Raw genomic sequence first — 21257 nt, forward strand, 5'->3', positions numbered from 1 at the left:
GAGGGTGGCCGGCTCATTCCGAGCTCCGTAACGACTCCTGGTCCAACTAATACTAATTTGATGCCGACGACAGCAAACACAGGGCGTCCTTTACAGGTGCCAGACACTGCGGTGACCCCGTACGTCCATTGTACGGGGGAGGACACTGAGGCTCAGGGGCGAGAGGGGAGTTGCCCGGACGCAGACCTGCGACTCGAAGGCACGTGACACAGCACGGCTCCGGGAGCCCAGCCCTCAGGGGAACTAACAGCTATGGAGGATGGTTTATTCCTGGGGGTCGAATTCATATCGATTTAAGAAATTACAGTAGCTTGCACTTACTGAGTGTGTCTGTGCGCGGGGCGTCATGCTAAGCGTTTTCCTTGCATTGTCTTCTTGTGAATTCTCAGAACGCACTATGCGATGGGGGCTATTGGACTTCTGGTCTACACCTAGGACGGCGAGGCTCCAAAAGGTTGTTGTCCCCTGGCCTCGATGGGTGTTAAGGTACAGATGGTCCCCGGGGGGCGGGGCAGGGGGAGCCGAACAGACTCGTCATTCATAGCCCATCGTGACTTTGAAGGCCGAGAAACCCACCTCCTGTTTGCACCCCCACCCCCACCCCCACCCCGGCTCCAGCTTCTCCACGTGCCATCGTAAGTGAGGGTCCCGGCTGTTCAATCTGCATTCAGATGCCGCTTTTGCAAAGGCTGTTGGGGCACCATGTTCGCAGTTGGAAATACTCTCTTCTGAAGTTGATGCTTTGCTTAGAAAAGACCGTGATTTGGGGCACCTGGGTGGCTGAGCAGTGGAGCGTCTGCCTTCGGCCCAGGTCATGACCCCGGGGTCCCGGGATCGAGTCCTGCATCGGGCTCCCTGCAGGGAGCCTGCTTCTCCCTCTGCCTGGGTCTCTGCCTCTCTCTCTCTCTGTCTCTCTCTGTGTCTCTCATGAATAAATCAATAAAATCTTAAAAAAAAAAAAAAAAAGAAAAGAAAGAAAGCACCATGGTTCGTTTTAGAATCTGGTAGTGAAGAGGAAGTATTAAAACTGAGGATATGATTTCTCAGCACTTGACACTGAGGTTTTCTGCCTTTGAACGCAGGTGATTTACCCTCGGGCTTCCGGAGCTCCGCGCCCCCCACCGCCCTCAGCTTCTGCGGCTCCGGGAACTCCGGCTCCAGGCACGCAGGAGATGGGTCTTCTTTTCCAGAAACACCAGCTCCTCTGAGCCCCTCCTCCTCTCCGAGCCAAGATTAAGAACATTTTTTTTTTTTTTAAGAACACTTTTGATCTTTAACGTTTTATCAGTTTCTACCTCAGTCGATAGCGGAGATCGGGGCTCAGTCCATCCCTGCCCGGTGATCATCATCATGGTCCTTAGAATAGAACCAGGCACAACGCTCCCCCGAGTGCTCACAGTGCGTCAGGCGCTAAACACCATATATTTTATTTATTTTATTTTTTTTAACACCATATATTTTAAAATTTCCCTGTGTTTCTGTATCCTTCGTGTCTAGAAGAGAACACTGTTTTGATGGGCTAAACGCCTACGTGCCATGAAAGAGCTGAGATGTTTATTTGTAGTACCTCGCTTAAATTCTCCCACCAACCCTTTGGGGCAGGTTCTAATTAATGTCCCCATTTGACAGATGAGAAAGCTGAGGCTCTGGCCAGCCGGGGGAACTTGCCAAGCTCATGCAGGCACTGAGTGAGTGGGTGGGAGACACTGGTTCACTTAATAGTTTTCTATTCTAAATATTTTTAAAATTTATGTACTCATGAGAGACACAGAGAGAGGCAGAGACACAGGCAGAGGGAGAAGCAGGCTCCCTGTGGGAGCCCGATGCGGGACTCGATCCCAGGACCCCGGGATCACACCCTGAGCCCAAGGCAGATGCTCCACCACGGAGCCACCCAGGTGTCCCAACAGGTAATTTTCCAACTACCAAAGGCATAAAAGGACCCACTGACTAGCTCTTTCACATGTTCCAGAATGGAGAGCACTGCACATCGCCAAATAGAAGAGCATCGCTAGGAATAACACCAAGCAGGGGGTGGAGAGAGATGGGAGGCTGGGAAGGACCAGTGGGCCGAGGGAGGCCTCTGAAGATGTGACGCGTGAGCAGAAACCTGAAGGACAAGGGAGAAGCACGGTGCAAAGGGCAAAGGATGGGCCGTGGCTTCGAGGCAGAGGTAATAACAAGTAGTTCAAAAGCCCTAAAGAAGACAACATGTTTAGCTACAAAAAAAAAAAAAAAAAAAGTTTGGCTCCGACGCTCCAAAGCCTCTCCACACCCTAAAGCTGTCCCTGTGGGCATCTACAATGCATGAGATAGTATCAGGGCCTCCCTCGTGGGTTTATTGGGGGGAATTAATGAGATAAAGCCTGTCAAGCACTTAGCAGTGAGCCTGACACAAACTAAATGTTACCTGTTATTGCAAAGTTATCATTAACCCCAGGTACACGGCAATTAGCATCAGCGAAGGGGGAGCTCATCTACGCCTGTCGCCAGCAGCGCGGCAGCTCTTAGGGATGAGCAGACTCCCTGCACCGAGCGTGCCCGTCGCTTCACTCCGCGAGGTCACCGGTAGCCTGGCTGCCAGAAAAGCCAAGCCGGATGAATTCTCTGTTGAATAACCGCCTTGTTTAGAATACACAGCCCCGAATCCCAGGAAAAACGAACAAAGCCAGACCCTTGCGCGGCGCTGTGCAGGGGAGCGAGCCCTGGCACGCGGAGATTAACAAAGTGCGCAGCGGATAATCAATAGTCATCAGCCCAGGAAATCAGAAAGAAAGCAATTGCCCTGCAGACCTACATCGTGTTTGTTCAATATTTCTGCGAGGTCAGGAGCCAATGCCAATCCATTATGGTTCTTAAATTCAGAGGTAAATATATTCATGAGCTCCCCGCGGCGAGGGGTAGCCCTGTTCGCCACGCAGGACAGGAGCCCGTGCAAAGGGCCACGAAGCTCTAGGAGAGCCTCCTGGAAGCTTCTGTTGCTACCTTCCCATCACCATGGGCTGGGAACCCGAGGGCACCAGGAAAGCCCCAAAGGGAAGCCAGTGGAGCCCACCCTTCTTCCGAGCAGCAGGATGCGCAAAAGAGCGATCAACTCTGGGGTCTGAAGGAGGCTCACTGGGAAATTGGGTGCGGTGGGTCGTGTTGCCGGCAGGAATACTTCCCATCTCACATGTGATGGGGCTGCTTTGGGGAAGGTGCAGGGAGGGCCCCTCTGGGATAAAGGAACCAAGGCCCGAATGACAGGTGAGGAGGCAGGGTGGTGAGAAGTGCTGGGGAGGACAGTCCCAGAAGGTGAGAGGTGAGGACCAGGTACCTCGACCTTGGAATTGCAATGTCCTTGTCAGTCGTCTGGCCGATAAAACCCAAGGGCAGCGATGCTAGGGAACTCCTGAGTTTAGGCCTCAAGAGATCTGCGAGGGCCCCCTTTCTACCGCAGCATTCTTGGAATCGCCATCACGGGGAAGGAGCCCCAGCCAGTCACATGACGGGAGGCACGTGCAGAGACAGAGAGAGAGAGAGAGAGACGGAGAGAGATGGAGAGAGGTCTCAGGCTCCCAGGTACCAGACACACGAGTAAAGCCACCTCGGGGATGTCAGCCTAGCTGCCATCTGCATGCAGCCTCAGGAGAGACCCCGGCAACCCCACGTGAAGCCGACCCGCCCAGCCCAGCCCAGCCCAGCCCAGCCACGATCTCTGACTCGCAGAATTGTGAGCAGAGGACATGGTGGTGGTGCTCTGAAGCCACAGAGTACTGGGGTTGTTTGTTACGCAGCAAAAAGAGAGGCGAAACACCAGATTACCGATGCCTAGGGTGTGTGTGCGCCTTGCTGTGTGCCCCCCCCCTGCCCCGCAAGGACCGCAGGCGGAAGAGGGGCTGTGACAAAAAGGGAAAGGTGGCTTTGGCATTGACCTTCTGCCTCCAGAAGCACATCTAAGAGACTTTCCTTAAACAAGTTCCCGTGGCTCGAGGTGGCCTGGAAGTCAAGGGAGCAGCTTGCAGCTGGATAGAATCCAATAGTCACTCCCGAGGAGCTCCGGGGTTGCTTGGAAACCCTTGGCTAAGCTCCTCCCTTCCACGGGCAGCATCAGGCTCCTCGGGACACGCGCGTCCCGGGGCCTCGGAGCGGCCGCCGCTGAGGTGACATCGCCTGAGACGCGTGGAGCAAGGACACACACAGCAGCGGCCCTTGGGGACACAGGTGCCCGTTCCGGCTCCGCGGCGCGTGGCCAACACGGCACGGCCTCCCAAGCCTTGGTTTCCGTATCTGGGAAACGAGAACCTGCCGCCGCCTTCGCAGGGTCCCGGGGGCAGGAGGGGGCGGCCCACTTCCCGCCTCTTTCCCTCGTGGATCCCAGCGTCACCAGGGCTGGGCCTTCTGTGCCGGGGGCTTCCCGTCGGCGTAATGTAGCTTCACAGAGCTGCTGACGGGGCTGCTTTCTCGAGTTAACACCACCCCCCGCCCCCCCCGCCCCCCGGGAGCCAGGGCCTGGCCGAGGAGCGGCTTCCCGGGCAGCGCCCCATTCAGGAGGAGGCACAGGCGGGCGGTGCCTCCGATCTCTTCCAGCTTCCTCCACGCTCAGGAAGCGGCCACCTGCTCTCTCGGGCCAGATCTGCCACCTGTCCAGGGCCTGGACCCCCCGCCCCAGACCCTCTGGGGTGCGTGCCACGGAGTGGGGTGCGTGCCGCAGAGCCCCAGGTGCAGATGCTGCCCGTGGAAGTTCTGGCCTCTCGGTCGAGGGGTCACGTGGCAGCGACGGCTCGCGGCGCAGAATCTGCTTGGGTCCCTAACCCTCCCCCCACCAGTACTGAGAACCCCGAGCGCAGAAGGCGGACGCCTTAAGCCCCAAGTGGAAATTTTGGGGGGTGATGTGCAGCTTCGAAATGGCTCTGAGGTGAGTAATGTGGGTCTGGATCAATTCTTAAGATCAGTCTGTGATTAGAAGTATCTGGTCCACCAGGAAGGGGTCTCAAGCCCGCTCTAGACTCCCCCCAAAAAGCTTGGCCAAGGCCGCCGGGGGCCTCCGCGGTGGCCTGAATCAGCAGCTGCTCACGGCTCCGCCGAGACCAAACGGGCTGACAGGTCAAGTGCACGGTGGGCCCGTCGTCGCTCAGCTGCAGACACTCCCGTACGCTTGCGTCTCCACAGAGCACCCAAGACCGGTCTGCTTTTCATTTGTTTGTTTTAGATTTGGAGGCATCGCTTTCTTTCTTTTTTTCCTTTCTTTTATTAAATGTCTTTGGTGAAATATTATTTATCACGACGAATGTCCCAGAGGAGTCTTTTGCAAAAATGCAAATGGGGCCGTGTCACTTCCCTGCTCTGTAACTTCCAGGGGCTTCTCGGCGTTCTCGGAACGAAGCCTAACGCCCTCCACAGCCTCCGGGCCCCGGTGACCGTGGCACCTGCTGCTGCTCTGCACCCCTGCACCATGCACCCCTGCAGGGGTTCTGCACACACTCCGCCCGACTGCCCCCCAGTTGGGGTCTTGTCACCTGCTACCTTGGCTCTTTGCAGAGCTGGCTCCTCCTGGTCATTCGGGTCTCTGCTCTGGGGTCACCTGCTTCTCAGGGGACACTTCTCAGGCCTCCCTCGCCCTCCTATCACTTGGCCCTCACAAACCTGCTATGGCACGTGTGAAACCATCTAGTTCGTCTCTGGGATGGCGTATCCATCATTCGTCTCTGCCGTCGCTGGGGGTGGGGCTGTGTCCCCCGCAGACGGATATGCTGAAGTCCTGACTCACGGTAGGTGCGGAGGTGGCCTTGATGGAGCCACCACGCTACACGGCCTTCCAAGCTGGCTGCACCCATTTGCACCCCCCCCCCCAGCAGAGCCCGAGGCTCCCAGTGTCTCCACGGCCTCGCCCGTGCTCCTCTGTCTCGCACTCCAGCATCCTGATGCGTGGGAAGCACAGCGCACGGCGGCCGGACGCCTTCCAATGCCGCGGGCAGCGGGGGCCCTACCCCAAACACCTTGCCCCGTGTCACTGGGAACCTGATCGGTCACCCTCCCAGACTCTCGTTCCCTGGCCCGAAGGGACCTCCTCATTGAGGAAAATACTCAACGAGCCAGAGAAAGCCTGACTCAGGCCATCAGGAGCAGATCCCGGCCTTGCTGCCCCGACCCCATCAAGTATTTGTCATCCTGGAAGCCTCAGTGCTCCCTTCCTCCTCTCCCTCCTTGGCAGCTCGGAGATGCCGTCGGCCTTCATGTCATTTTTGTTTCCAAGCATGATTTTATTTTTTTGTGTGTTTTTTTAAATTTGTTTTCAAGAGTGATTTTACATCTTTGGTCTCACCTATCCTCAGAACATTCTTCTAAAGGAGTCTGGGGCAGCGTTTCTATCCCTTTATTGGGTTAAAAAAAAAAAAAGGTCTGTCTTCCCTGAGGCCCTCCTCCTCTGCAGTAGCATATCATCGTAGCAGGTCGTTCTTGGCAGGGTCTCGGCCGCCCCTGCTCCCTTGTCCAGCAGCAAGGCTGAGGCCGGGGCCTGAGCGCCCAGGAAGTGGGGATTTCCAGTCCCTTGTGGGCTCGGTTCGGACCCTGAGCTGGGACGGACGGGTCTTAGGACATCTGGCCGGGTTCACATATCCTTGGCATTATCCCTACTCCTATCGGAACTTGTCCAGTCAGTCCTCCATATTTCAGCAAGAAAGACCTTTCTGGATGCAAATCGTCACACCTCATTCCTCTTTTCTTTCTTTCTTTCTTTCTTTCTTTCTTTCTTTCTTTCTTTCTTTCTTTCTTTCTTTCTTTCTTTCTTTCTTTTCTAACTAAATGCCTTCATCTATATTTTTTAAATCTTTAATGGGAGAAAATTTGCTTGCAATGAATGTATCTAATTTTCAGAAAGCAGCCTGGGCTTCTTTATATTCTGAAGCGTTATGGTTTAATATTTTTCATCTTTTTTTAATTAAATTTTTTGTTATTTATTTATTTATTTATTTATTTATTTATTTATTTATTTATATTTATGTATTTATGTTTTTAGATGGCTAATTGCAGCGTAGTCAACACACAGTGTGGGGTGGGTTTCAGTTGCTCAGGGTGCTGATTCGGCAATTCTGTAGGTTACTCAGTGCTCAGCACGGTGAGCGCGCTTACTGATCCCCGGCCTCTGCTCCGCTCATCCTCCACATCATGCCTCATTCCTCCTGTACGCCCTTTGGTTGCTTTCTCTCAGCCGTAGGCTGAAATCAAAAATCTCGCCACAGCCCGCTGCAGGGTCTGGCCCAGGCCAGCTCTCCCTCTCCAGCTTTACGCACCTGACTCTGTCCCATGGTCTCCTTAGTTTTTTAGATTTTTAAAAAAATTTAAATACAATTGATTAACATAAGAGTGTATCATGAGTTTCAGAGGTAGAGGTCAGTGATTCATCAGTGGCATAGAACACCCAGTGCTCATGACATCACGCGGCCTCTTCATGCCCGTCACCCAGTCACCCCATCCCCCCATCCTCCTCCCCCACAGAGACCCTCAGTGTGTTTCCTATAGTTAAGGGTCCCTTAGGGCTTGTCTCCCTCTCTGATTTTGTCTTATTTTATTTTTTCCTCCCTTCCCCTATGATCCTCTGCTTTGTTTCTTAAATTCCACATATGAGTGAGATCATATAATGGTCTTGTTTCTGATTCACTTATTTCACTTAGTGTAATACCCTCTAGTTCCATCTGTGTCGTTGCAAATGGCAAGATTTCCTTTTTGATGGCTGAGCAATATTCCCCTATATGTACATACACCACATCTTCTTTATCCATTCATCTATTGATGGACAACTGGGCTCTTTCCATAGGCTGGCCTTGCGGACATTGTCCTGTGGTCTCTTTAATCTAGCCACCCCAGACTTTTCTCAGTGCTGCTGGCTCTGGACCTTTGCACATCCCGCTTCCTCTGTCTCCCTCTTGCACGGCTCCCTTGACGGTAGCCCTGTTCACCTCCAGCTCTCAGTTTACACATCACTCCTCAAAGGGACCTTCTCTGACCACCGAGCTGTGTTATGTGCACTCCTACGCTTACGATCCTATAGCTTCATCCCCAGCTCGGCACACTTGCGATGACTTCTTCATCTTCGTATCCTGCCAGACTGTTAGCAACCAGCAAGTCTGCACTTCACCCCTGGAGCCCCGCTACTGGCACACAGCAGATGGCCAACCCATGTTTGCTGAACAAATGAAGGCCTAGATTTTATTTCATTCACTGAAATACTAATTAAGAACCAACCGTCAGGGTAGCCCAGGTGGCTCAGCGGTTTAGCGCCGCCTTCAGCCCAGGGCGTGATCCTGGAGACCCGGGATTGAGTCCCACATTGGGCTCCCTGCATGGAGCCTGCTTCTCCCTCTGCCTGTGTCTCTGCCTCTCTCTCTTTCTCTGTGTTTCTAATGAATAAATAAATAAAATCTTAAAAAAAAAAAAAAGGAACCAACCGATAGTAAGACATTATACCAGGAACCTGGAAGGGTAAATATCTGACCAAGATAGACTTTCCATGCTCAAGGGACTTTCCAAACCTCCTGAGGTCCATCGCCTGGTTCTACAATTCAGATGGGGGTGGTCCTGGCGATCGTAGCCCAAGCAAAACCCAACTGCTACTAGTAAACCACGCTTCTGAGGGTTGAGGACTGTTGATTACCGGCCAGACCCGGCATGTCTCTGCTTCTACCTGTTGCTGGTGACCAGGCTGACAAGGCCTGGCGGGAGAGCTGGGTCCTCCAGTGGGCTCCAGTCGTGACGTTATTAACTCAAAAGCTCTTGTGGAAAGCCAGCTAGCTGTGAAGAGCTGTGAAGAGCTGTGAAGAGCTGCGGGGAGCTCTAGGAAAGAGGGGCTGCTCGTGGGCCAAATTCAACCGTATGCGGTGGCACTTTGGCGAACATTTCAAATGGGTTTGACAATGACTGCAAGATGGTGAGGTTTCACATATCTCCGATCTCCAGCTTCTCTTGAAAAGGCAAACCGCTCGGTCACATGGGGCCTGCAATCCCACAGGCCTGCAACTAGCTGGAGCTGTGTGCAAACGTCTTCCTTTGGATGGAGCAAGGCCTGCCACCTCCCCCTGTGTTCCTTGCTGGTCTCCATCATCCGCCAGGCATCTGAGGGCCCTGGAGATGGCATTCAATGCTGCTCGAGGACTACCAACAAGTCAATAAGAAACGATGGTTCCCCCTTGAGGAGCTCATAATGAAACCTTGCACTGTGTCCCTGGCTCCGGGCAGGTCACATGAAAAATTGGGAGGACGGGGAGACCTTGGAGGGGAGAGGCCACCTGAAATGCTATGTTGTGTGCACTCTATGTGTCCTGTATTTTTATCACAGGGATGCGGTTTCAGGAAACTCTTTGACAGAGTGACAGTGGTGATTCAAGCACAGGGGTCCTGCCACTGAAATCGCCAAGCCTCTATGTCCACGGGCACCAAGTGGGAAGATTCCACCTTCGTACACAACACTGCAAAGTGGTCGCTAGAATTATGATGATCCTGAACGTAAGGCGCCGAGCTCACAAGAAGTGCTGCCCAAAGGTTAGTGTCATTAGTATCCCCATCAGTCCACGGAGAGCGGATGATCATGTCCTGAAATAGCAGCGTACCCTGGACCCTCATACCCGGATCTTTTTTCTGTCTTTGGTTTTAATTTCTGATTATCATAGGAACCCATGCTCCTTATAAAAATGCTCAGAAAAATTCACACCGTAGTGAGAGCGGATGCTTAGATGTTCTAATTGCCGCGGCTCCCTGGTCATTACAAAATACAGACCTCGTGACGGTGACATGTACGTGCACGGGAACCGGGCCAAGGCTAAGGCGTGAGCTCGCCCCCCTCTGCCCCTCAACCTCGCCCTTAGGTTGGACGAAAGGCTTGGGAAGGAAAATGAAACTTTGCAGCCGCCTCGGTAATATTCTCCAGGATGAAACTGAAGTTTAGTACCCCCCCCCAGAGCCGTCACCCCAGCTATGAGTTCTACACTCTCGCAGGTCAATTAAAATCCCAGAGCCCTGGCCCGGGAGGGTGGTCACCCCGAGACACCAGCGGCTGAGGCTCTTTCAAGTGGCACCTGCTCTCGTGCCCTGGTGTGTGCTGAGCCCCCCGTGGCTCCCGGCTGCGTGGACCCGTGGACAGGACCCCCCACCTCCAGACCCAGAACGGGGCCATGCAGTGACCTTCCCCGCCGTGTCTGGCCGCCCCGAGACACTCCTAAAAGCTGCTTTCCCAGGAAGGACAGCTTCCCACTCTGGTTCTTTGATGCTCGTGTGTTCTTTGGGCCCAGCTCTGGTCCAAGTACTTAAGAAGTGGAGTTCTTGCAACAGGGAAGCACCACGTGGTCCCCAGGCTTTGCCTATCAGCTAAGGAAACCTCTGGGGCAATGAAGGCCTGGCGCTTTCTGTGGGATTCAAAATGATCTCTTCTCAGCTTCTGCGGGTTTCGGCCTCACAGATGGAGCTGGTGTACTGTTCCCCCACCGGGATGGGGGGCGGGGGGTGCATCAGGGTCCCTCCCACGTGGAGGCAGTGGTTTGGGTAGAAGACAGAACAGGCTCAAATGAGTGGTGGGACTTCCTAGCCGTGGGGAGAAAGGGGATTGCTGCTGTGGAGCCGACAGCTCTGATGGCCCCGCCACCTTCCCCACACGAAGGATGCGCACATGCTGCTTAGGTCGCAGCAGACCTCATTAGCAGGGTCTGCAAAATGGAAAGGAAGAGAAACACACACACAGAGAAAGTGCACCCGCCCCCTGGTTACCAAATGCTAGGTGCACGTCATGTGCTGGGGATACAGGTACGAGCCAGACAAACGAGGTCCTGTCCCTTGCTGGACTGGGTTAGGATGGGTGAATCCAGTAGATGACCCAAGGTCATGATGGTGCTCTTTTAGGACTCTTATCTGCCTTAGTGGGGCCTCTACTTAGATTCGTGCACAGGACAACGTGCACTCGTGGTGACTCAAGCAGAACTGGGTTCCGTTCACCAGCAAAACCCTTTCTCATGGGAGGAAAGGGGCCTGTATGTACAATCCTGGACATGGGATGGGGTCAGAGACTCTTCAGGAAGCCTTTACCTGACAGGTCTGGGGTGTGGAGTGATGCATTTGGGAGGGTAAAGGCTCAGGGAAGAAAAATCTGTTCAGTCTTGCCGTCTTTGGAAACACGGGGTCTCTGGTCCAGAGAAGAGGCCACTTGCTGCTCACGGAGCATCCGAGCAGCGGGGATACTGCCTGCCCGTCTCCCACGTGGGGTGAGACACACAGACCACACGGCACCTGTGTGCTCAACGGTTGCACCCCAGGAGAGGAACCCCCAAATTATGAGGCTCAGAGCTCGCATGAGGTGGCCCGGATATCTGTCCCTTCTCCTGCTCTGGAAGACACTGAGAGCGAAACCTTTACTCTCTGATGGAAACTGTCTCCGGGAGAGGAAGGGAGGGTCCCTGGGTTTTCACAAAGGTACGAACTCACTTCAGCATCACGACATCCCATGAAGTAGGTGCTACTCTTAGCCCCATCTTACAAGTGCAGGAACTGAGGCCCAGAGGATGTTACAAACCTCATCCACAGCCACACAACCAGGGATTCGGGCTTTGAACCCAGATAGTCGGACTCCGGGGGCCTGGCCTGTCACCACCACCGCACTGGCGCCTCGGTCTCCGCTGGTTGGTTCGGGGAGCTGGCTGGGGAGCCACGTCAGCTGCCACCCGGGAGCTGGACCTTGGAGACTGTTGCACGGCCCCAGTGTGGAGCGTGCTGGCGGCCGTCTCCGGCTCTGGACCCTTGGGGAGACGCGTTGCTTTTCTTGTCTCTGTGCACCATGAGTCAGAGCTGCTCTCTCCGTGGCTTTATCAAAAAAGAAAATTATGCTCTCAAACAAGCCCCCAGCTCCCCCTAAAACCATTCCGTGGTGTTGTCTGGGACAAACGGGTCACAAGGCAGAGGGGCCCTTCTCAACCTCGCGCGCAGTCTTGTCTGTTTCCTCCAAAGGATCCCACCGGCCGGCGACTTTCATTGGCTAAATGGTATTTGCTAAATGATAATAGGATTCTCCAGTTTCGACCGGTCCGGGCAGCCGGGTCCACTGGCAATGATGGAGGGGGAGGCTGAAGAGAAAGAACCGTGGGGTTGGGCCTGGGTTTGAAGCGCTTCTGACCGACTGTCCTCACCTGTGTCACTGTGCCACCCTCGCCCTCGGCGTCCTCACCTGCAGGATGGGGTGCACAGTCCCCACCTCCCGGGGCCACGGGGAGGGCGTAAAGTGCTCCCCTCCAGGCACGCAGGCATGCCAACCTCGTTCCTGGGGTCACGGCCCACACATAAAGGTACCCGGGAGCCCCTTCCTTCGCCATCCTTGGAGACAAACTAGCACAATCTGTGTATGATGAATGCAGTTGCCAGGCTGGAAGGGAGCCAGCCACAGGACTATGAACGCGTGGCCTGAGGATTTGGGGAGCCCCCTGGAACTTCAGTTGAGGGGACCTGGGTGCAATCTCCAGGAGACAAGACTGGAACAGCGGGTAACGACGTCATAAGGACAAACACTGCGCTGCACCCAGCGGGAGGAGGGCTGCGTGCTGGAAAGGAGGGTGGTGGGCATGCAGGAGGGCCCCGGGGAGGCCGAGACGGAGCTTTCGGGCATGGGCACGACGCCCGGGGGCTGGGCACTCCCAGGACTGCCGGATGGGCCTGGCCGTTGCAGCTTGGTGACCGCAGCGGGGAGGGGCCCCCGGGCACGCATCCTCCAGGGGGTTCCTGCCGAACACAGCCCGACTTGCCCTGCAGATCTCCCTGGGGCGCGGGCGGCCGGCTACGGGGCTGGGTTCCATTCATCCAAGTAAATAGAAGTGAGGGGTGAGACTCTGGGCCTCAGTTTCTACATCTGTAAAGTGGGAATAAGTCCCCAGCCGGATCGTTCGGACAACCGGAGAGGTGATGGAAGCACCATCCCCGGCCTGGCAACGGAAGCACGCACGCAACCTGCCTGCAAGGCCCAGCGCTCAGCCCTTCCGCGGCTCCCAGGCTCCGGGGCTGCTTTCTGTGAACACCGGCAGCTCTGCCGGAGGCTCCTCCCGGCGTCTGGAGCAGGCTCGGCCAGGGCCCAGGGCAAGCAGAGGACCAGGCGGTCTGACCCTCACCGTCATGCAGCTCTGGGCAACTCCCAGCCGCCAGCGTCCGCACCGCTTTGCCCGAGGGTCTCCGCTCCCTCATCTCGGAAAACCCAGAGGCCCACGTCCTACACCATTTCTAGAACTCTCCAGCAGGACTGGGCTCCAGGTCCCTGCAGCGGCCCCTGGCTCCATTACGTGCCCTGCCTGGCTTCCCTCGCCCCCAGCTCATGATCCTTTGCCCTTACTGGGACCCCCCCACCCCCCCACCCCCTCCACCCCTGCCTCCAAGAATCCATGTGCCCCATCTCAGGGTCTGCCTCTGTGCACGCCCGTGCTGAGGACCCAGAGAAACAGCACCGGACTGATGCCAGCGGCCGGCAGCAGCGGTGGTTTGCTCGGATGCGTTAGGCTAATGCGCCGGCTGCCGGCTGTGGGGGCCTAACTGACCGCGGCTCCAGCGGTGGCCCATCCGTGGGGGCCTAACTGACCCTGGCTCCAGTGGCGGCCCTCTGCAGCCACGAGCGGGCTCACGGCAAGGCCGCGGTGGGCCCCGGGTGGTCTGGCCACTGCCCGAGCACAGCAGCCGCCTGCGGGGGAGCAGGGCCGGGGTCTGTGAGGCCTGCCTGACGGGAGCAGGGGACCCTTGAATCAAGACCTGAAGGAGGGAGGATTTAGCCACAGGGCACGCGGAGGAGGGATGCTCCAGCCCAGACAAAGGCTCAAGGCCTCAGACACACTGCAGCCAGCAAGGTGGATTCCTACCCGCCCCGCCGGCAGGTCTTTCTGAGAAGGCCCACCTGCCAACTGGACATGGAAGTCATCCTTGGGTCCTTCCAGAAATGGATTCCTCTGCAGCAGAATAAACAAATGCCCTAATCTTAAACAAGTATCAATACCCCCCTCCCACTGACCCCCACTTCTTAGCACCGAGTCATAATTGGGACTAATAAGCCATTATAGCAGCTCACACGGTTTCAAAGGAACAAGGCTGTTGTTGTCCATTTGTACTTGTTCATTTGCCCAATTCCTGCCTCGAATAATTGCAGGTGATTAAAGCATCACCCAGTGCTCATTGCAGTTGAAATCAGATCCCTGAAGAGCAATGCCACTGCATTCAAGTCCAAGGGGAGGCGGGAGCTATGATCCAACACTTCGATCCTGTTCTCTCAAGACAAGGCACGGAGGCTACGTAGCCAGGGACGAGCTTCATCTCAAGGAGCCCGGCTGCTCAAAAACACGGGTCAGTGGGATCCTGTAGGGCGTTCGGATCCATCAAAGTGTGACGCTTGCAACCCAAATAATGAACGCAGACTGGAGTTTGGTCTCGGGACTGGGCCACAGAGGGACACTGCTTCCTCACCAAGGTGTCCTAAGGCATGTTTGGGTCATGCACAGGGGCACTGCCTTCGGCACCAAGGATACCCCCCACCCCCGCCCCTGTTTTTAATGGTATTTCTTGAACGCTGCTGGTTTTCCTGGTGTGGCTGCTGTACTGGCAACATTAACTAACACTTGGTCAGTAGAGCTGCCACGAGGCCTCTTAGGGCCGAGGCATCACATGAGGATGAGGAGAAAGTCCACCAAAAACTCACGTACTGACAAGTTCTGAATAGCTCCGTTTAGTGAAGCATTAGAGAAATGGCACCTGATGACCAATTAAAGGCTCATCAAAGACTTGTTACAAATAAGTTTCAAGCACTCACTATCTCAATCTTCTCAGTAACCCAGAGAGGTAGGTGTTACTCGTCGCCATCAGAGCTGAATAAAATCCAAATTCCCAGAGATGAGGTGGGGGCCTGCCTCCATCTGGCTCATGGTGACCTCGGTGACCTGTCCCTGGGGGTAGGAACACCTGTCTGAATGTATCTCCACCTCTCCTTTCCCGATGCCACCGTGCCAGCAAGGTCCTTTCACTTCCCACCTGGAGCTCTAGAGCCACCTCCTGCCCGGGCTCCTGGCCAGCAGTCCTCCTCCCTCACACCATCGTCTGCACGGCCACCACGGAGCATCAGCCAGGACCCCCCGCAGCATACAGGATCCTCTCCCATGCTCCCTGGCTAGGATAAAGCTCATATTCCCCAGCACGGCATTTAAGGCCCTCTGCCACCTAATGGCAGCCACATTTCGGACCACCTCTTGAAGCCCCCTTGGCCCTCTTACGATAGTTGATATCCAGGAACCACTGCTCTTAGGTATTAAGTAATAAAAAGAGCCACTGCCATTTTGGGGGTCACATCATGATGAGGCGGATTGCTTCTCCAAACACATGTCCTGGGTTTGGCTGCTCAACACATCACATGTCTTGGCGCCACGGAACCCACAAGAGTCTCAGCTTACGGCCCAATGGAGTCGCAAGAGGGAGGTGTCAGATGGAACAATTAAATGCACATATCAGGTGTATCACAATTTCTGCTTCCTTTCTGAAGCTGAGTAGGAAAGGAAAAAAACAAACCCTGCCACCCAGATGTTAAGTAACTCCTAAATCCCTCTTTAATTAACTGGGTAATCTCAATGTCATGTTCAGAGAACACATTCCTCTTGGTGTTTTTAGCCTTGGAAATGGAGGTGTGCAGTCCTAGGCTTGGGGCTGAGAAAAGAAAAGTGAGGATTTGCTCAGGCAAATCCTCTGATGAGATGTTCCATTTAGCGGGATAATTGACAGGGAAAGAGGAGAGGATGTTTATTTGGAGTTTCGTGGGTTTGCCTTGCAACCAACATAACCAGTGCAATTCCGGTGCTCCTCAGGCTTCACAAACCCCGTACAGTGGGGGGACAGGGTGTCCTAGAGACCATTAAGCCAACAGACGCTTATTGAGCACCTACTAAGTGCCAGATCTTGTGCAACGGCCTAAAGATGCTCCAGGAGACAATCAGATAATGTTGAACCCTGCCTTCCCGACAGATGACAAACAAGTGATTGGGGGAATAAATTAACCACTGGGACGATGTAGAACAGCGGGAATAGAGTGGGGAGGCCTCCGGAGATCTTGCAGGCACATGAACACCTCTTTGAGGAGGCAGGATGTGAGTTGGCACTTGAATGATGACCAGGAGCCAGGTATGCACAGGGCTCCCGGGAGAAGGTCCCAGACCGAGGTATGCACAGGGCTCCCGGAAGAGGGTCCCAGACCGAGGTATGCACAGGGCTCCCGGAAGAGGGTCCCAGACCGAGGTATGCACAGGGCTCCTGGGAGAAGGTCCCAGACCCAGGTATGCACAGGGCTCCTGGGAGAAGGTCCCAGACCCAGGTATGCACAGGGCTCCCGGAAGAGGGTCCCAGACCGAGGTATGCACAGGGCTCCTGGGAGAAGGTCCCAGACCCAGGTATGCACAGGGCTCCTGGGAGAAGGTCCCAGACGCAGGTATGCACAGGGCTCCCAGAAGAGGGTCCCAGACCCAGGTATGCACAGGGATCCTGGGAGAAGGTCCCAGACCCAGGTATGCACAGGGCTCCTGGAGAAGGTCCCAGACCCAGGTATGCACAGGGATCCTGGGAGAAGGTCCCAGACCTAGGTATGCACAGGGCTCCTGGAGAAGGTCCCAGACCCAGAAAGGGGGCCAGCTGCACAGACGCCTGATGCAGGAATATGCTGGGCTTCTCCAGGAGGCCTGTGCAGCAGGAGCAAATGAAGAGGAGGAGAGTGGGTCAGGGTGAGGCCCATGGCTGGTGAGGGAGGCAGACCCCATACCATTTAACTGTCTTGTAGACCAGAGGTCAGCAAACCATAGCCTGTGGGCCAGATCTGTTTTTATGAATAAAGCTTTATGGAAAGATCCATGTCCATTGGTTGACATATTGCCTGTGGCTGTTTGGTGATACACGGCAGTCAGGTGGTTGCAACAGAGACTCTGGAGCCCACAAAGGCTAAAATATTTACTATCTGGCCTTTTATGGAAAAAGTTTGCCAACCTTCCCCATTGTAGGTCATGGTGGGAAATCTGGCTTTCGTCCTGTATGGAATAAAGTAGCCATGAGAGGTTCTTACATATTTGATTGGTGTGTTTTAAAAGGTCCTGTGCACTGCTGTGTGGGGGTGGATTGGGAAGGGGTGGGAGGCACCAGGGAGAGGGGTGAGGAGGTGTTTGGGTTTTCCTCCCACACTTGTTGCAGACCAACCATGTTCAGACTGGGCCAGTGTGTGTCGAGTTTCTACTGTGTGTTAGTCATTGTGCTTCCAGAGACCTTCCTTCGTTACAGCATTACCAGAGAGAATGCATTTCAAACATGCAATTCCATGCCCAGCACCCCCAAAACGCTGAATAAAATTAACTGAAAATAGTTTGTAAAAAAAAAAAAAAAAAAAAAAAAACTGGCATGAAGCATCAGTCTGCTATCTAAGGTAGGATTCCTTTCTTAACTTTTAATTAATTAATTAATTAATTAATTAATTAATGAAAGAGTGAGAGAGATAGCAAGCACAAGAGGAGGGAGGGAGAGGGAGAAGCAGACTGCCCCCCTTACCCCCCGAGAGGTGGGGTGTGCAGGGAGCACAATGGGGGGCTCGATCCTAGGACTCCAAGATCATGACCTGAGCTGAAGGCAGACACTTAACTGGCTGAGCCACCCAGGCGCCCCTAAGGTAGGATTCCTTAGATGCAGACCCTGAGATCAGGGTTAGGGCACAAGTGCCATAGGAAAGAGGTCTTGCAGGAGGCTCTCCTGGAAAGAGGGTCAGGGAAGGAGAAGAAGGCAAGTGAGGGTTGATGTTGATTAAGGGACAGGCAAGGCGAGGCAGGGAGGGACAGGTAGGGGGCAAGGGGGCTAGAGTCATGGGGGGGGGCGGTCTATGTAACCAGGCTCACAGGCATCCTACATGGGAAGAAATAGACATGATATTTACAGGAACATTTGTTCTCATGATGGTTACAAGTCCACCATGTTTGTTTGAAATAGAGACGTGATGCCGTGATTTCACCAATCCCCATGATACTGACACGAAGGTACCAAGCTCCCTGGTCAGTTTCCCATAAAAGACCAACCGTAAAAGCCCTCAGTGGCAACCCATGGGGACCCTCTCGCTCGAGACAGCTCCTTTTCTATCCTTTCTGTTCTCACCTTCACTTTGTAAACTTCCACTTGGGGTCACCCTTTGGTCCACCGGATTCATTCCTCAACTCCAGGAGACAAGAACCGCGCAACCCTGCAATGATTTCGGGCAAAGGTGCTCCTGGGGGAGCCTCGGCCTGAAACTGCAGGGGGCTCTGGGGTGCGAGCTGGGCTTCCGTACGCCCACACTGGTCAGTCACTGGCTGAAGGGCTGCCCCGAAGGGACATCGCTTCTCAGGCATTCCCAGCTCTGTGCGTGTGTGGGCAAAGTGGCTCCAGAGGCCAAGGGTGATTTTGGAAGAAGCGTCTCAGGTGCAGGGTGTGGGCTGCAAAAAGACACAGAAGCAGGCAGGGGTGGTGCACAAGAAAGGCCTAAAAAGGGGTGCAAGGGGGTCCAAGCAGAGTGCTGCCTGCCACCCCCCGTGTAGATGAGAAGACTGAGGCTCCCATGCTGAGGCTCACTGACCTGCCCTCCGATGGCAGTCAGGACTCCAATCCCAGCCTGAATTCCCAAATCCCCGCGTCTGCTCTCTTTCCTAGTAAACCCCTCCTTCCTCCCCGCAGTGGTCATGAAAAATTCAAGCCCTCCGAAGCCGACACTTCCCACTGCAGGAAACGATCCTGCAGGTACTCTGAACACACTCTTGCAGATTGTCTTTTAATGCCTGTAATTGCCTAATCAAAAACAAATGATGGTCATAAAAATTGGGAGTGTTCGGTGTCCTCTGAATAGCCAAGGAAGGTTATCAAAATACCAAAGTTTGGGCAAATAGGACTTCCTTTATGGAGTGTCTCTAGCAGAAGACTGTAAAACAATCCTCTCTCCAAGAGGGGGTGGGGGATAAAGAATTTCTTCTTCCAGCAGTAATAAATCAAACAACACTCCGTGGACAGTGGAAATTGATTTTTCTCACTCCGCACATGGCCACGGCACTACCGGAGCCACGGTGCCACGCTCTCGCAGTGACAAGCTTCAGCTTGGCCACATCAATTACTGAAATAAGAAATGTCAGGGCGATGCCGGGATGCCCACTCTCGCTACCGCCGGGGCTGCCCTCCATATGCCCCCTCTCCCCAGCTTTTATTTAAAGTCCAACAAAAAAGTCACCCAGACCAAAGCCAAAGTCAATCTGCAAGGGGATTCTGCTTCCTTTCCTAAAGTTCCCTTCAAGCTGTTCAGAGAATCTTATCGTCAGCCCCAGGACTAATTCCTGGTCCAGGGAAACCGGTGGAGTTCAAGGCTGTGTGGACCTCGCCCACCCCCCCCCCCGCCCCCAACTCACTCTCACGCTCTCACTTTTGCTTTTTCTTCCATTCATTTCTAGATTTCGACGGCCGTGGAGCTGCTTCCCGGAGAAATCACAGCGTAGGGTCATCGTCTGAGAGGCGGAACAGACCTCGAAGTCCTAGTCTCTCCAGAAGTTCTAGTTCCTTCTACTGTGTCCCGCCCCACCCTGGAAATGCAGGAGCCAGTACCTTGAGCGTTGTCCTACAGAACAGAGCGGATCTGAAGTTCCTTCCCGGCGCCTGCCTACAACACAGTGGCTAACATGCCATTGGCCAGAGCAGGTGACGCGGTCGGGTCTAAAGTCAAGGTGGCCATGGTGACAAGGAGGGGAGACGTGGGACAGCAATTCAGCCTACCGCACGTTCCAGTCAACGCAATGGGGTCACTGTTGTCCAACCTCCCTTCTTCCCCTGCTCCTTAAACAGAAGGTCAACCGTGCTGATGAGACATGACATGAACAGTTAGACTGGCCAAGGCTGCAGTGTGAATTCTTCATCCATACGTAAGATGTCCAGGGCGCTCCCAAGAGATGACATCAGACGGGCCCCCTGAGCCCAAGGGAGAAATTTTGATCCCTTCATACAACATCCGGGTGATATGGGACTGTAACAGCATGTCATCCGAGGGGCGCCCGGGGGGCTCTGTCTTGTTAAGCAGCGGGTTCTTGGTGTCGGCTCAGGCCATGATCTCAGGGTTGCACTGAGTGGTGGAGCCTGCTTGAGATTCTCTCCCTCTCCCTCTCTCTTTCTCTCTCTCCAAAAGCGAAACTAAAAATGGGGCTCCATCGGTTAAGCATCTGCCTTTGGCTCAGGTCACGATCTCAGGGTCCTGGGATGGAGCCCCGCAGTGGCCTCCCTGCTCAGAGGGGACTCTGCTTGTCCCTCTGCGTCTGCCTCCTGCCTCCCATCCCCACCCCACCTCTGGCTTGTGCTTGCTTGCCCTCTCTCTCTCGTGCACATTCACTATCTCTCTCAAATAAATAAAATCTTTAAAAAAACTAAAAATAAAAAATAAAATGAAACAACAACAGCAAAGTGTCAGCTTATTCAAATAGGTCCCCTAAAAAGCAATGGTCTGCTCCTACGCTGCCCTCCAGGAAATGAAACCACTAGCAGCATCCGATACCTGTGCAGCACTTCATGCGCTTTCCATAAATGTTCTCTCTTTCTCCCCCATAAAACTCCGTGCACGGGGTTGCTGTGTCACTATTTTGCGGATGAGGAACAGGCTCAGAGAGGTCAGCTAATTTGCCCGAGGTCACACAGCAGGTGTGTGGCCGAGCCGCGGCTCAGACCCAGTCTTCAGACTGGAATTCCTTTGTTCTTTCCCGTGGATTCCAATCCTTCCCGTGGCTTCTGTAGCCAGCTCCAGCTGTCTCCTGCCGTCGGAAGTGGGACACCGCGGAGAAGGGGGGGGCAGACAGGCGCTGGCTCAACCGCGGGCTGCGCTGAGCAGGATTCCGGGTCCCAGGGCGCGCCGGGGGACAGTCTGTGAACGCCAACCAAAAAACCAACAAAAACCTCCCCCACATACTGTAACTATTGACGTCCCGGGGGCCCCCGGGAGCAGAGCAAGGCTTGGGGACGTCCAGGGGGCGAGTCCTCTAGCGGAGCCTCGCTGGCCTCAACATCCCCGCTCTGGGAGCTCCTGAGACGCCGCAGGGAGATGCCGCGCAGCCCGTCCTGACCCAGGAGCCAGGCCAGGTTCTCCCTCTTGCATCAGACTCTCCCAGACGCCAGATTAAAGGGAAAAGGACATTTAGCCAAAATGTTTGCAGAACGGCAAGCCTGTCTTTACCCCTCTGCTGGCAGGAAGACACAAGGTTTTGTTTCTGTTC

At 54.6% G+C, this 21257-nt stretch overlaps 1 protein-coding gene and 1 long non-coding RNA gene across 6 annotated transcripts in view; one reads left to right on the forward strand and one right to left on the reverse strand.

Annotated features, from left to right (window-relative positions):
• The window catches only part of KAZN (kazrin, periplakin interacting protein), a 1012902-nt gene that overhangs the window by 264944 nt on the left and 726701 nt on the right, over window positions 1–21257 (reverse strand). The gene's annotated exons all lie outside the window — the stretch shown is intronic.
• Window positions 4146–20198, forward strand: LOC119870492. Its single transcript, XR_005356160.1, has 3 exons — window positions 4146–4897; window positions 9314–9516; window positions 19458–20198. It is a non-coding gene; the product is annotated as an uncharacterized LOC119870492 (long non-coding RNA).

This window comes from Canis lupus, chromosome 2 (genome assembly GCF_011100685.1).
Source record: "Canis lupus familiaris isolate Mischka breed German Shepherd chromosome 2, alternate assembly UU_Cfam_GSD_1.0, whole genome shotgun sequence".
NCBI classification, from domain to species: domain Eukaryota; kingdom Metazoa; phylum Chordata; class Mammalia; order Carnivora; family Canidae; genus Canis; species Canis lupus.